Source organism: Podarcis gaigeae (genome assembly GCF_964106915.1).
Source record: "Podarcis gaigeae genome assembly, chromosome: 5".
NCBI lineage: Eukaryota > Metazoa > Chordata > Lepidosauria > Squamata > Lacertidae > Podarcis > Podarcis gaigeae.
Genome location: NC_139681.1, coordinates 61,064,229 through 61,081,395, shown reverse-complemented (window position 1 = coordinate 61,081,395; position 17,167 = coordinate 61,064,229).

Genomic DNA, 17,167 nt, shown 5'->3' with positions numbered 1-17,167 from the left:
TCATAAAGAGGATTTTTAAAAGTTCAGTGTGAAATGTTTTCCAGTTGTGTATGAAGGTTGTGTTAGCATTCCAGAAAATCGAAGTAGAAAAATAAGGAAATGGAAAGCAATATTTTTCTAAACTGCCGTTTCTTTAGGATTGGCAGTTTGATTCTCTCCCCCACCCCCTTATTTAACATTCATTTGCCCCCAGTTTGGGTGGTGATCAAGCAACAATGCTCTGTCTTTTAGACTTGTGGGTTCTGAAGCTCCTTAAGAGATGACAACTCTTCTGTCAGGTTTCACAACTTGAACAAAGGAAAGAGAGAGGCTATTGATGCAATTGCCTCTTCCATGTTCTCTCTGCTTCCTCTGCATCACATGGGATCTGTGGCAACTGAAAGGTAGCAGACATTCATATTTGCTCAGATTCACAGCCACCTCGATGTCCCATTATAAGACTGAAGTTCAACAGAAAGTGTCTCTGTTCACCATCCGTGCATTATGACGCTATATGAAGAGGGCTCTCCCCAAATGAGGGAACTTCCTTCACCTAAAGACTTTGGAGAACACAAAGTTCCAGTCCCTGCCAGTCAGTGCAGAACACAAATATTCAGGCTGACTTATAGATAAAATCTGTTTTATTTTGACATAATTACACACATTAAACCTTAGTGCTTAACTAAATCTAAATCTAAAGCATTGCCTGAAAAATAACTGTAGCAGATTTCCTATGAAATGCTTACCTTATCTGTATTTGTTGGCTCCTTATCTAGGTTACTGCATCCTGACAACTGGCTGAAGGGGGAACCTAGGTGCTTAGCTAGTAAGGGATTCTGGGGATATCTGGTGAGGCAAGCTGATAAGGGATCCACATAAGGTCATTGCTTTTCATGCTCAATTTCTCTCCCTTAAGTATGGAGGAGAAGCTTAGAAACCTGGAGTAGTTAGGCCCATCAGATAAAGTGGGTTGGCTCAGGTATTGGAGGGGTGAAAGGGACAACAAAGCTAAGGGACCTAGATGGCTGTATTAAGCAATTTGGTTTTCAGTAGTTACACAGCTTATGGTGGTCATGTCCCTGCACAAACCATTCTCTCCTAAAAGGATGGCACTGCTGGGTTACTTGGGTTATAAGTACATTACTATTTATATCAGCTCATTTATAGGCTTCCCTATCTGTTAGACCTGGAAAAACGGCACTAGTAATAATTAAATCACACTGGTTGAAGAATAATGCTGGCTTACAAAAGCACTATAGAACCTTCATTGTACAGAATACTGTAAGCACAAATAGACAGGTCCCTATTTGTACTTTTAATGTCCTTGAGACTTAAATATCAAGCTGGTTTTGCAAACTCTGTTTTGAAGATTGCCTGTGTTGTAGTAATTTCTGCTCTTCTCTTTCCCCTGCCCACCCCAAAAGAAATCCCAGCAGTTCCCTTTCTCTCTCCCCCACCCTTTCTTTTTAAAGCATGAAAGTCAGAGATGGAAGTAATTGTTAGCTAGCTGTTGGGCTTAAAATGGGAATGAGCAAAGGTTTTTTTTGCGGCATTTATATACCTTTTTCTCTTTCAGCTGTGTCCCCATTCAATAATAATGTGCTGAGTGAAGCTCATATCTGTTGATGTACAAAATGTTCAGTACCTTCAGAATGTTACCAGGTTATAATTTATCCTCCCAGGTCTGCTAAACACAATAAAGCTATTTTCATTGTTCCTCTTTAACAAATGTTGTTCTGATTTATTGGGTTCTGATAATGTACTAAGTTTGGGGTCTGCAGAATTTAACTGTATCTGAGAAAGCCTTGCAGTGTGCCAGGGTTTTCTGTTAGCCACTGAAAAGTGGTATGAGGTATTCCATTAGTTAAAAGGTTGTCCTTCCCACTGTATCAAAGGAACTTGGCCATTCAGGTGAGACATTTTATTTGTTTTTTGTCCTTGTTGTGTCATGGGCTCAGGGTGAATGCATAACTCAGACTACTATTTAAATGAATAAATGACTTGACAGAACACATGAGAGCAAGTTTCAAAAGATGGAATATAACCATAAAAGAGCAGAGAGAATTATTTTAGAATTCACACTTGTACCCAGTTCTTGCAGGGAACTCAAAAGTATCATGGAGTTTCCCATTCAGCGATTATAATAAAATATTCAAGGTGTTGGGTTACCTGTTCTTCATTACATTGCCCAATATTGCATGCCATTAATGCTTTGTAGCCAGGATCTAGTTCTCATGTTAATAAGCATGTGTACATTTGCAAATTGCATCCATGTTATACAAATGCCACTCATACTTCTACCTTTTCAGAGAGAGTATGTGTAGGCAGAAAATGCCAGCTCCCAGCCCTAGATACCCAACCAAACAAAGGTAACTATATGCGGTGTATTCTGTCATATGAAGAGTTTACACAATGAAGTGCTCATGTCCAAGATAGGCTTTAACTAAATGTTTCACTTTTATTACCCAGATGGGATAGATTATCCAGTTGCCAGTATATTAACTAAAATATAGTTAACTGTAAGCTGAAACCATAAACTATTGAAATTACACTGGTAAGTCTGCTCTCCTGCTCTACTTAGTCAAGGGCTGGAAGCACTGCTGATTATTCATTTGGAGTTTTAAATATTGCAAAGCAGGAAATAAGTGTTTCTATTGCTCTGTTTTCCAGACACCAGTATTTAAGCAGTGGCATCTTAACAGCTAGCCTGTGAATCTTCCAGTTTCCTGCATATAGATCCAAAGAAACTTGGGGCGTATATGGCCAGTTTTGGAGGAATTTCTGTCTTTTAGTAGGTCCATTATCATCAAGTATTTAGGTCCATTTTCCAAGTTGCAGAGCTAGTCCCATCATGTACAGGTTATGTGACTTATATGCTCTCCATCTTGTTTGTGCCAGCTTACTGGTCTTTCCTGACTTGCTGATAACCACACATGATTCCCAGCTGCATGCCAGAGGCTTATGGAACAATCTGTTCAATTATTTCCAGTGAGACAATCAAAACAAAACTGTTTTGGGGCTTAGCACTGAACATCTCTGAGCAGGCATTTTGCTCTACACACCAGGGGCCGCTGTGGGCATAGAAGAGCAGTGAGAAGGACACAGGCTAGCAACACCTCCATGAATTTCTGCTCATCAGAATACAGTATTGTCCATGGTGACTGTAGGTGGAGCACTTGCACTGTTGAACCGGGAATTCCCAACAGTGTTTTGAAATTGGGAGACACATTTGTTCCATGTGGTTTGAAATGACATTTCAGTTAGGAGAATTAACAAAGAAGAAAGGCAAATGGCGCTTAGTGATCTCTATTAAAATTAGGCCTCGGTACAGGAAATGCACAGTTCTTGCGTTTCTGCATGTACCCCTAGAATGGTCTATTAAGGTTTCCTGCATATTGGTCTTTAAATCAAGAGCAGCTACTACTATGCGTTACAGCTTTTTCGCTACACAGCCAAGGTGAGAGAGTGCAAGCACAAATACCAAATTCATAAAAATGAGGATCTGCAGCATAACCACTGCCTCATAAGCAGCTTTGGGTTACATTCCTGATCTTGAACATCCAGAATTAATACAAAGTTTTGAATTAGTTGAGGGCAAACAAGCGGAAGCTTAATTCAGATAAGACAAAGATTCTGGTGATCTAGGAGTAAGTAAATGGCTTATTTTGGAGGAGTTTGTGCTCCCCCTTAAAAACCAGGTAGTATCCAGCCTTTTCGTAAATAGCTGTGTAATCTAGCTACCCCACCCTTTCTTCAAGAAGCTCAGGTTCTCATCGCCTCCCTACAATGAACCACCCTGAGATCTACAGATGAAGGGCGGTATATAAATTTAATATATAAAAAATAAGTAAATGCCAATGAATGTGTTCCTCTGATGAGCAGCAACCATCTAGGGGAGTATAATTTGCCCCTGAATTCTTATGGGTTAACTGATTTGGCAAAGCTTTCCCTTTGGGGATTTTAGTTTCTGCTAATACATTTCATTTTTTCTTTTTTTGCATTCAGCCTCTCAGACACTTTCTTTTCCTGTGTAGAATGCCCTCGCCAAAAAGATATTCTGGAATGTCCTTCAAACATCTCCTAAAAACCCAATTGTCTCCCCAGGCCTATTTTGGAAGTTTGAGAGTCTTATCCTGTTCAGCAACAGACTTGTTTTAAATTATGGGTCTTAAATGTACTGTGTTGTTTCAATTTTAAGCCAAACCTGAATATAGGTTGCACCCCTATAATGAGGTATTGTTAAATGGAATACACCCACACCCATAAATCTCTGGTAGCATCCAGTGCTTTTTATAATCTTAAAATCACATGCAACCTCTAGACTTATCTCACAATGGATAACTCACTGGGCAACCAGCAACACCTTGTCAGGAAGCATGGGGGATCCTTTTACAAAAACTACCAAAATGCTGCACAATTCCTGAGGTCTCAAGTCACCACTTCTCTATCTATATAAAAAATGCAATTATACAAGCCAGATTATTTTGGGGGTGGGGGGGAGTGTGGCTCATTTTCAGAACAATGTATGTATGTGAACTTTTATTTGTATTTTAATTGCATTTTTGGCATTTTGATTTTATAAATTTATGTAGACTACTTAGGGATTTCTGCCAGAAATGTTTAGTGGCAAGTACATTTTTCAAATAAGATAAATAAATAACCCTTAATCATTTTACTCCTCATCAGACGTAATATATCTGAAGTAGGAAGTATCCCTTGTCTTTCCCTCCTCATGCTCCCATTTCGTGGTCAGTCTTTTCATTTTGGGCATATGTGAGACTGCCACAAAGCAAACAAGATATGGCGGAAATGTTAGGTTGCAGGGGTGTCTGTTGAATCATATAATGCTTTGCTCAAAGGTAAGCCCCAAATTGTTCCATGGCGCTTACTTGTCAGTAAGTGGGGCTGCGATTACAGCCTTAGTCTGTTCTGCTAGCTCAAGAGGCGATGCAGAAGGCCTTCTGCACTCGCCCTTGACTATAACAGAATAATAAATGTCCCTGTTCCCTTTATGGCGTTGATCAAAGCAAGAGCTGTGCTCCACAAGCAGAAAAATGATTTGAAAGTTGTTCCAGTACTATCAAGCATAAGCTGATGTAGTATTTTGAGTTGCTGTGTTGTTTTTAAAATGCATGTGCATTTTTGTTTTAAAGATGTTTCAGCATATGGGAGTTATTTTGGAACACGAGGAAGGCCGGAGAATGAAAATAAGTCGTCACTTCATTTCATCAAAGGCTTGTTGAGGAAGGGCCTGACCTTCTAGCCACTGCTTCATTTATTTAAGACTTTAAAGTTTAAATGTCCATGCAGCAGAAAAACAAACAAAAGCTGCTCTCTCCTACAGGCCCTGCAAAGCAGGATAGTTGTATTGTGTGTTAACCAGAGTGCTGTCATGACCTTAGGGGCTGTGAGGGCAGTGCCAGATTTATGTATAAGCTAAACAAGCCATAGCTTAGAGCCCCACTCTCTTGGGGCCCCCCAAAAAAATTTAAAGGGAACAAAAACTGGGCGTACATTTCCAAAATATAAGATAAATATAATATACTTCTTAATTGTATTTCAGTTCAACAATTACTTTGATAAAATACATATTTTGTTATGTGCAAATGGCTTTAGATACCTATTAGGTAAAGGTAAAGGGACCCTTGACCATTAGGTCCAGTCGCAGAAGACTCTGGGGTTGCGGCGCTCATCTTGCTTTATTAGCCAAGGAAGCCAGCATGACTAAGCCGCTTCTGGCGAACCAGAGCAGCACATGGAAACGCCGTTTACCTTCCCGCCAGAGAAGTACCTATTTATCTACTTGCACTTTGACATGCTTTCGAACTGCTAGGTTGGCAGGAGCAGGGACTGAACAATGGGAGCTCACCCCGTTGTGGGGATTCGAACCACTGACCTTCTGATCGGCAAGCCCTGGGCTCTGTGGTTTAACCCACAGCGCCACCTGCGTCCCTCAGATATCTATTAAGCCCATAAATTACAATATAGCATATATTCCACACAAAAAACAGTGACAATTTGTTGTTGACAAAGGACAGCTGGACATATAAAGGGCCCCATTACCTTCAGTAGCTTAGGGCCTCATCAAACCTAAATCCGGCCCTGTGTGAGGGGGTTCCAAATCCTAAGGCTGCTTCCAGGCAATTGGTGCCTAGCCAGCTGCTTTTTCATTCTAAGCTACCATCAGAATAGCAACTGCAGTAGCTGCTGTCAGGGTGGCACAGGCAGGGTGGCATTGCGCCCCTGGTTTTCCAATGCCAAGTGTCACTGCCAGATACTGAGAGGGAGAGGACTAAGGTGCAAGGAGGTCAATGCAGTGCAGGTGCCGTATCAGATTGCTGCCATTGCACCCACACCACACAGAGCTCCTTGCCCCGCCCCCTATTGGTACCTAGCAGTGGTGCTTGGCATTGAGCTCTCTGTGGCCAGGGCATTTTTTTCCAGCCAGAATTCGCCAGAACTCGGTTCTGGCACCTCTCAGTGGGCGCCATTGCCATTACAAGAGAACATGGGGAGCTTCGGCACCATTTTTCTAGAAAAATGTCACACCCTCCTCTCAGTAACTGTTGCTTTGACATGAGAACACAGTCAAAGACTACGGTCTTCCACAAGGTACTAAGGAGCTACAGGCTATGTCAGTGTTTCTTAGTTTTGTTTTGATTTCAGGAAATTTTCCCTCATACTGTACCATCCGCTGTGCAGAAGCGGACCTTTGTCATTAGATGCTCTGCTGACAGAGAAGATCAGATACACCTGTCCAAGCAGCACACAAAATGGCCAGATAAGAGCAGTCCCTGAAGAACGGGCAAAGAATGAGGAGAAATAAGCGGGGAGGTGCCAGAAGAGAGCAAGGCCACCATTGTGGAAACAAAACATACATTGCCTGCTGCTGGTGGATACATTATTTATTTCGATTATTTATGACCTGTCATAGTTCACTTGTGGACAGGATATGCTGTGTCACTGGAGAATTACAAGGTCGCTAATAACTCACAGGAATGAATAATATACTTGCAGGTGCCCTGATACAATTTTTACAGCTGTCTGTGTGGGGTGGCAGCTACTTAGTAATTTGACGCAGATGTTTCGTAAAATGGCAACTTTGAGTAAGGTGCACAAGTGACTAGTGGGAACAGCTGCTGTTCAAAAACCAGGACCTGTCCCAGTCCAGCCTTTCTCCAAATGCCCCAAAGTAGGGAAAAGTCATCAAGAGCAATGCTAAATTTGAAACTAAACTATTTAAGCATGATTTCACCGTGTCTAATTTCTACCAGAAGTAGACTGGAGTACCATAATTACAACTGAAGAACGTCTGACAGGCCAGTGGTGTGCTTGTGCTGCTGCTGCTGCTGCTGCTGCTGCTGCTGCTGCTGCTGCTGCTGCTGTGTTAAGCCAGCAGGACCAGCGGCCAAGATCTGAGTGCCAGGACAAGGGAGCAGCCAACCCACTTATCCAGCTGCTGTGGGACCCAAGCAGGATACTGGCAGCCCTAGTCTAACAGCTGCCATTTGGTGGCGTCTTGCGAGTTGTTATTAACAGCTTTTCTGACAATTAGAACATTTAAAATAGAATACCAAAACAAACATTAAAAGCAGCAGCTGCATCATTAGACTTCAGTAAGTAACAGTCAAGTCAGTATGTGGGGAAGACCTTTGGAATGATAGTGAAAACGCTTCTGCCTTCTGGCAGAAGTTATGCTGAAGGCTTGCCAGGCAGGTTTCCCCGGACAGGGAGCTCCAGAGAGCTGGGTGCTCTTTCCTGTCATACATGGCTCATCAGTGCCACATGTTAGGGATGGGGGCGGAAATTCGGTTTGGTTTGCATTTTGAAGCTATCTGGGTCACACTTCCCAAAACCATACACAAATCGAAACACAGTGATCACTCAATATTCATATCTCTGACTTTCCCCCCCCCCCAATGCAGTGCAGTTCTCTAACCCAAAGACATGCAAATAAATGCATATGTAAATGGAACATGGCATCCAAAAATATGCTCTGGAGCAGGAGAAAAAAAGCTTGCTCCATCTTCTATGTGACAACCCTTTAGATATTTGAAGATTGCTATTATGTTTCCTATGCAATATTTTTTCTTTACAGCATTGGACTTTCCTTTCGCTTCCAGGCATATCCGCAACTGAGCGTCCTTTCGGCTTTGGCTCAGCCGCTTCATCAGCTCTGAATCTACTTGTACTTGTAATTTTGTACTTGTAATTTTAAAAGATGATCCTGTTAAGGTGCTACACTCAATATGCCAGCAAATTTGGAAAACTCAGCAGTGGCCAGAGGATTGGAGAAGATCAGTCTACATCCCAATCCCAAAGAAGGGAAGTGCCAAAGAATGCTCCAACTACCGCGCAAATTGCACTCATTTCACACGCTAGCAAGGTTATGCTTAAAATTCTACAAGGCAGGCTTAAGCAGTATGTGGACCGAGAACTCCCAGAAGTGCAAGCTGGATTTAGAAGAGGCAGAGGAACCAGAGACCAAATTGCAAACATGCGCTGGATTATGGAGAAAGCTAGAGAGTTCCAGAAAGACATCTACTTCTGCTTCATTGACTATGCAAAAGCCTTTGACTGTGTCGACCACAGCAAACTATGGCAAGTTCTTAAAGAAATGGGAGTGCCTGATCACCTCATCTGTCTCCTGAGAAATCTATGTGGGACAAGAAACTACAGTTAGAACTGGATATGGAACAACTGATTGGTTCAAAATTGGGAAAGGAGTACGGCAAGGCTGTATATTGTCTCCCTGCTTATTTAATTTATATGCAGAATTCATCATGCGAAAGGCTGGGCTGGATGAATCCCAAACCGGAATTAAGATCGCTGGAAATATCAACCTCAGATATGCAGATGACACAACCTTGATGGCAGAAAGTGAGGAGGAATTAAAGAACCTTTTAATGAGGGTGAAAGAGGAGAGCGCAAAATATGGTCTGAAGCTCAACATCAAAAAAACAAAGATCATGGCCACTGGTCCCATCACCTCCTGGCAAATAGAAGGGGAAGAAATGGAGGCAGTGGGCTCCATGATCACTGCAGATGGTGACAGCAGTCACGAAATTAAAAGACGCCTGCTCCTTGGGAGAAAGGCGATGGCAAACCTAGACAGCATCTTAAAAAGCAGAGACATCACCTTACCAACAAAGGTCCGTATAGTTAAAGCCATGGTTTTCCCAGTAGTGATGTATGAAAGTGAGAGCTGGACCATAAAGAAGGCTGATCGCTGAAGAATTGATGCTTTTGAATTATGGTGTTGGAGGAGACTCTTGAGAGTCCCATGGACTGCAAGAAGATCAAACCTATCCATTCTTAAGGAAATCAGCCCTGAGTGCTCACTGGAAGGACAGATCGTGAAGCTGAGGCTCCAATACTTTGGCCACCTCATGAGAAGAGAAGACTCCCTGGAAAAGACCCTGATGTTGGGAAAGATGGAGGGCACAAGGAGAAGGGGATGACAGAGGACGAGATGGTTGGACAGTGTTCTCGAAGCTAGAAACATGAGTCTGCCCAACTGCGGGAGGCAGTGGAAGACAGGAGTGCCTGGCGTGCTCTGGTCCATGGGGTCACGAAGAATCGGACACAACTAAATGACTAAACAAACAATTATGTTTCCTCTCAGACTCCTCTATTCCAGGCTAAACATATTCATCTCCCTCAACTGTTCCTTATAAGGCTTGGTTTCCAGACCCTTGATCATCTTTGTCGCCCTCATCTGCACATGTTCCAGCTTGTCAATACCCACCTTAAATTTTGACACCCAGAATTGGGCACAGTATTCCAGGTGTGGTCTGACCAAGGCGGTACTATCAGAGCGGTACTATTACTTCCCTTGATCTGCTGCTGCATCACACTGTTGACTCATATTAAGCTTGTGATCCACTAAGACCCCAAAATCCTTTCCACATGTACTACTGGCAAGCCAGATTACCACCACCCCATCTTATAGTTTTGCAGCTGTTCTTCCTGCCTATGTGCAAAACCGTGCATTTGTCCCTACTGAAACTCATTTTGTTGGTTTTGGTCCAGTTTTCCAATCTGTTACAGTCATTTTGAATCCCAATTTTGTCTTATACAGCATCAGCTACCCTTCCCAGTTTGGGGTCATCTGCAAATCTTATGAGCATCCCCTCAATTCCTTCATGAAGTAACCCTTCAACTTGGTATCTGCTTTCAACAGAGAATCTACTAACACAGCAGCCTGGGATCACTTCTCAGAGTTATAACATGATTGTGTCTGAATGTACATAGTTTGGAAAAATTATTTCTTACTTTGGACTTTCTTTTCTTTATTGGCATCTGCTTTGCAAACACCTTGGTATGCAGTACTCAAAAGGTAAGATTGTTCCATAGTTGTATTGCCCTTCCTTTTTGCAAGGCAAGGAGAGTAAGGTCCCTAACTCCTTGTGTTAGCATTTTAAAGCTAATTTAATGAAGAGCGGAGCAAGTGATAAGATCAAGCACAGTGTTGTCATTGTCAGCAAGTCTTGAGCTACCAAAAGGTTTATAACAAAAGAGATGCACAAGCACGGGTCCTCTCTTAGTGATGACTGTGCTGCTCATTATCGGCAATTAAGAATTAAAATGCAAAGCTGAGATTCCTACTGGACACCAGGGTCTTGCCATCAGCCAAAGGTCAATTGCTGAACACTTTCAGGGCACAGCTGAATGTTTATTGCTACAGAAACAGATGAACCATAGGGACGTGAACGTCTAAAATGAATAAATAGGCTGTTATTTAAAAGGGGGCCCAATGATTAAAACAAATAGAATATATTGATTTCTTCAAAATCTGTAATAAAGAATTTGGAATTAAGTTAAGTCAAAACCTACTGACCACATAATAATTATATATTAATCTGTCATAGGTATTGTGCTGAGCCATACTTAAGTGTAATGTTTCCTCAAGTTCATGTTGAACTACCATGTTGATTACCAACCTAACAGGGAGAGGTTTCTGTTTAAAGGTTATGGAGGCCCTATGGTGATCATTAGGCAGCAGGATAGTTCCAATAATCTTAACACATGCCTGGAGAAACATTTTGCTGCAGAAAGATAAATATTATGAGGAAAATCTATGAACACTACCTTTAAGACATAACTAGGCTTCCAGATATTGATATAGCTGAACTCCCAAGGGTAGGGAACATGAAAGTTCGCTTACCTGACCTCCTTCCGGATGAGTCCTTGCTACATAGTGTGATGGAGAGTGGGAGGGGCAAGTCGGAAGGAGGGATGTGCGGGATAAATATACCAGCAAGAGCACTGGCTTGGCTGCAACCATCACATTTGGCCCGGACTGACCTTACCAATGCCTCACCCATCCCTTCTCCATCATGGGATGCACCAACACCACGACCAGAGAGATGCCAGATAAGGAGGGCAGCCCCAGTGCTGCTCTTACTTTCCAAAGCAATTTTATGCTCCTGTTGGTAAGTAGCCAGTACCAACTGAGCAGATCTCATTTATTTAAGGGACATGTTGCCTTTAATAATTCTAATATTTAGTTAGAGTTATGGCTGCAATGCCCTCGGGTTGCGTTAATTAATGGTCTCTTGTCAGACTATTAATCATCTCTCATGTGGAACTGATTGTGGTCCCAAAAGGTGAATTGCACCTTTCTGAAGGTTTTCATTTTAAAGTTTGAAGCAATGCTAAAAGAGGTATTAATCCAACAGAATCTGGCCAGCATTATAGGCTTATAGCCTCACCTCGTAATATGATGAAAAAGCTTTTTGGGGTGGGGAGAGGAGCTCACCAGACCATCTGGAGATATAATAAATCTGACAGCCATAGCAATCTAAGAATCAAACACAACTTCATTATATTAGGAAAAATGATTTTCTAATTAACTCATGAGGAAACCTTGTGATTCATTCACCCTAATAGAGTTTGAGAGTTCAGACTTCCTCATCAGTGTCATAAAATCATTGTCCCTTATAAATTATCGCTTTCTCTAGTCTGCAGAGAAGGAGAGCTTGATAGATTAATAGGGTATTTAAACAGTCTACAGATAACTCTAATAACGATCTTTACATTTTGACATGCACTAATGTAACTAGTTTTAAGCAGTGCTTAAGAAATCTCTTTTGAAGTAAATACGATTTGATTCCGGGGAATCTTCTTCCTTGAAGCTAACTTCAGCATTGATCTCCACTCTCAAAACAGAAACATTTGTTAACTTTCAGTCCTGCCAATATCAAGAAGTGGAGTTTTCCCTCTTGTTAAAACCTCAAGGCAGGTATTGTGTAGTCCTATGGTTGAACAGAATTAAATTTTTTGAATATATATATGTAGAAATTCACTGGGCCGGAATTAAAGAAACAGTCCCTAATTTTTTACTTCCTTACTAGGAAAAGCAACAACAAGTACTTTGTTGTTGAAGATCTTGCATTTGGCCAATTTTAGAATCTTTCAGAAAAAAACCAAGACTTACTGATTGCCTATGCAAAGCAAGAGGAGAAATGTATCACCCTCCCAATTAACCTTTCAAAAGCTGTGCTCTAAAGACACCCACACCTAATGAGGTTCCCAAATTGAAATCAAACATTTCCCTAAAAAAGTAGATAATGCCAATTTAGCTTCTAATTCTGCTCCTCTAGCAGATGCTATCAGCATTAGGGATACATTTAAAGCACACTCAACACCCCCAAGAATCTTGAGGAAGTGTTTACCCCTCACACATTTACAGTTCCTGGCAACCCTTAACAAAATATAGTTCCTAGGATTCTTGATGTCTGTGTGTTTAAACACGTTTAAAATGTATGGTGTGTAAGCAGCCTAAGTGTTTACCTTCTTAATCCAGCTCTCCCTTTGTAGATCATAGAGTTGGAAGGGAACCTGAGGATAATATAGTCCAACCCCCTGCAATATCAAGGAATACGCAGCTGTCCCATATGGGATTCGAACCTGTTGCCTTGGCATTATCAGCACCACCTCTAACCAACTGAGCTATCCAGCTGACAGACCAAACTATCCACCTATGTAACAGCAAGCATGAACCCAAAGAATAAAATAAAAAGGTGCCCCAGTCATTTTAAAAGTGTTTTTCCCCCCTAAGTGTTAGCAATGCTGTGCTCCCATGAGCCTAGTGCAATATATCATCCTGAAGTAATAGAAGGGAATATCCTTGCTATGTGTGTTGCTGGGGTTGTGGGGAACAGAGATCCTTATGTTCACAACTAAAATTGTATTAGAGAAGACTTCCTATGTTCATTTATACTGCAAGGAAGCCCTCCACTGACTAGAAATAGGTGTTTTTTTTTAAAGGAAGGCCCAATGGATCTGTCAGAAAAACCTTTCTGCTCTTTGAACTTAAATGAATGCAGGGTGAGTGCTCCAGCACTGAGGAAGTGTGGAATTTTTAAATATTTTAAAAATTAAATGGAACTAAAGGCCAGACAATGACATACTCATGGCAGTGGGAGTTAAGATGGCTCACCCCCCCTGCACTCCAGCTTCTTGCTTCCATTTGCTTGTGTCATGCCAAGGACTGAGGGGAAGAATGGGAGAATCCTGACACAGGCTGCACACACACAATATTTGAAGCACATTTCCTCCGCCCTCAAAGAATTCTGGGTAGTGCCATTTACACCTCACAGATTTACAATTCCCAGAAACCCTTAACAAACTTGTGGTGCCCAGAATTCTTTGAGGGGAAAGCATGCTTCAAATGAACTTGAAAGGTATAACGTTTATCCTTTCTCCTGCTCTCTGAAGTTTGGGGGAAATGACAATTTCAAGGGGTAGGGTGGGGGAAAACAGTATGGGAGCAGGAGGAGTGGAAAAAGGATATTGTGAATTCTTCACAAGTGCTGGGCCTTTGGGATGCCTGTAACCATAGCAAAATATTCTGCCAGAGGCCTTTGGCCTGCTTATTCCAAAGTCCAGAGGGATACCTAGCTGTGTTAGGCTGTTGTAGAACAACAACAAAACAAAACAAACAAATAGTGTGGCATGAACTTTAATGGACAAGGCTATTTAATATATTTAATAAAGCTGTATAAGTACAAATTGTATGTATAGCTTGCCCTTCACCAAATGGCCTTAGGACAGCCCAATATCCACTAAGTAGCTAGCCGTCTTTTTATAACCCCTGTTCTTCTGAGGACATTTTAAAGAATCTTCTCAACAATTCTTTTCCAGCTCATACACCACACACCTGCAGGATCACCTTACTCCGTATGTATCCACTTGACTACTTTCATCTGTGGAGTTGATGCTGTTACAAGTGTCATATAATACTTGCTCTGCACTTGTAAGGAATCAGACCTAAACTTTGGAATTCCCTGCCTAGTGACACCAGGCAGGCACCTTTGCTGTACTGTTTGCTATGCCAACTTTAAACATTTTTTTAGGATACATGTCTAATCTCTTAAGTTTAGTATTAATTTTAATTATCTGTTAAACTCCTTTAGTTATCAATTAAGCAGCATATAATCAAACAGTCAAACAGCATATAATTTGGTTTCCTGAAAATAAAATAAACAAATACTGAACTCCATCTGTGAAGCTGGTCTTGCAGTGTAGGAAAATAGAAAAAACAACAATAACTGGGGCATCTCATTTCTGCAGTTGCATCCTCAGCCCAGATTCACCAGAGAAGAAAAGGCAGCAGAACTCATGGAACAAAAGGGTCAGATACATTGGCCCATCTTACTTACCACTGACTACACTACTAGGCGGTGGATATCCTGTCTGATTTCCAAGCCCTACCTGATGATGCCAAGGATTGAACCTGGGGCATTTTGCATGCAAATCATGTGTGCCAATGCTGCCCCTAAGGCCCTTCCCACAGCCCAGCCCAGTTTGACTGGAACAACACACATGCTTATTGAATGCAATCTATCAAAAGGCATCTTCATAAGTACATGACTGTCCTGAACTCCTGGCCTACCTGACAGCAAGTCAGTATGTCAAATCCAAAGCCCAGCATTCAGGAAACACAGTCCAGGGTCAATCCAAGTAGCCAAGTCTGAAGTCCAGCAGCCAGGATACAATCCTGAGCCAAACCCAAAGCACAGCCCCATAGAGGTCCAGGAGCATCAAAACATGGCTAGTGGAGCACACACAGTCCCTCAGCTCTGCTTCTTTTTTATACTTTGCATGCTGATTGCAGCATCTGGGCTTGATGAGGCAGATGACCCTCACCTGTTCCAAGCCTACTCCAGTTGAGGAAGCACACACTTCCTCCCAGAGGTAGCAAGCTCCACCTGGCCAGCTAGGGAGCTGGTCTGTGGGCCCTTGCCAGCCTCAGTCTCCTAGAGTACCTTCCCCACTGCTCCCTATGCCTCAGAGCCCACTGTGTTTATGGGAACAAGAGCTCCTCTGGCTCTGGTGATGAGTTCTGCTGCTCTGGTTCCTGCACATTGACCTCCATCCCCTCGCCATCCTCCATTACCCAGTGAATATTTCCTTTCCCTTCCTCTGCTTGTCCTATCTACATCCCTCGCCAGGATCCTCTTCTTCTTCCCTGTTGTCCTGCCAGTTCATGACAATGACATATACTGGAGACATTCAGAGCAACGTGATGTTTGATTGTATGTTGCTAACTAAGCATCTGGTTTCCATCACCACAGCCAGACTGAAGAATTCTCTCAGTCCAAAGAGCAGAGAGGAAATGTCCTGCTGCTTGTTAAACATTTTGAAAGCACTCACCTATTTTCCTGGCATTCCCCTTTGGTAGCCAGTTGGGATGCTGACTCTCCTGTGTCTCATGCTTCGCCAAGGTGATTTAACAGCCCATCTAGAGGACATAGTGAAGTTACTGTTGGCTTCGTACAACTTTTCTTGGCTAGATTGGGAAGGAGATGTCTTGGCTGGAAGAGTGATGTAGGCCTCACAAAAATGAGAACAGACGGTTGCGTGCAGCCCAATCTCTGAGCGGTGAGAGATTCCAGGGGTGCCTGAGCTTACCCAGGTTTTGGTTTCCTTAGAATGAAAGTTGTTGGAGACTGTGGTTTCATTTACACATATATACAGTTTGATCACAGGACGGAGGGGCTCACAGCATTCCTCATTAGAGTTCCAGGAAAACCCCCAGCAAGACATATCTCTGTCTCTCCAGCTTCCAGCATCAAACAAAACTAATACAAACTCTGGCTATCATTCTTCTACCTTACAAGGTGATGTAGCTTCCAACTAGGTGAGGAAGTAAGTTACCCCAATCTCTATGGCAGCAGGGCAATATTTTCTAATGTAAGTGGTGGTGCTTAACCATGAATTTAACAAAGGAACTGGTTTGACTGCTTTCCTGTCATACAGTCTAACCCCACATGCAGACGTATCATTCAGGCTGATCCCTCAAACCATAACACTACCTAAGTATTTCTCATATATCAAGGTAGAGGACTAGAGTCTGATTGACTGAAGTGGTATTGGTCACCTAATAAAATGGTTGGAACATGGCAGCCAGGTCCCCTACACTCACTGCCTCCTTTCACAAGGCTGTTGAAACTGCAGCACCCACATAACATAGAAGCTGTTGAAATTCCAGGCCCCCCTTTTAAGGTTTTTCTATGGGGCAAACAGAGGACTGTCCCCTGACAGCCCTTCAAACAGAGGACTGCTTCTAAGTCCTTTACAGAGCACACTTGTTAAAAGTCTCCAAGGCTGAAATGGAAGCTGAAATCCTGGATTAGATAGAAGCCCTGCTCTGCCGACCCAGGCAGGTTGTTCTGACAGCAATTTGCCATTGTCTCTTCTTCCGATACGACGCTGGGATTGTCAGGGTCAGCTCTTCCATGCCGGAAGAGCAGGCAGTCTCCTGGGGCAGCAAAATAATGAGCAGCTGCTTATTGTTAGGAGCATACAAAAGATATATGGAGTGGGAAGGTTTAATCAGCAATCCAGCCCAATCCCAGGAGCTCATCTTGGAAAGCATAATATGACCAAGCATAATATAAACAGATCATTTGTCAACATTATTGCTTTAGGGTATACTTCTGGGTATACCTCAACTTTTCCAAAAGAGGTAGATATCTGCTCCTCTAATCTTGGAGCCCCGCTCCCTTTTTTGCCACTCCAAGTAAAGCTAATACAATTAGGTTGTAGAGGTTTTATTTCTGAATTCATAAGAAGAGTCTGCTGGATTGGGCCAATGGCCTGTCTAGGTCAGCATCCTGTTCTCACAGTGGCCACTCAGATGCTGGTGGGAAGCAGCACCAGAGCACAAGAACACTGTTCT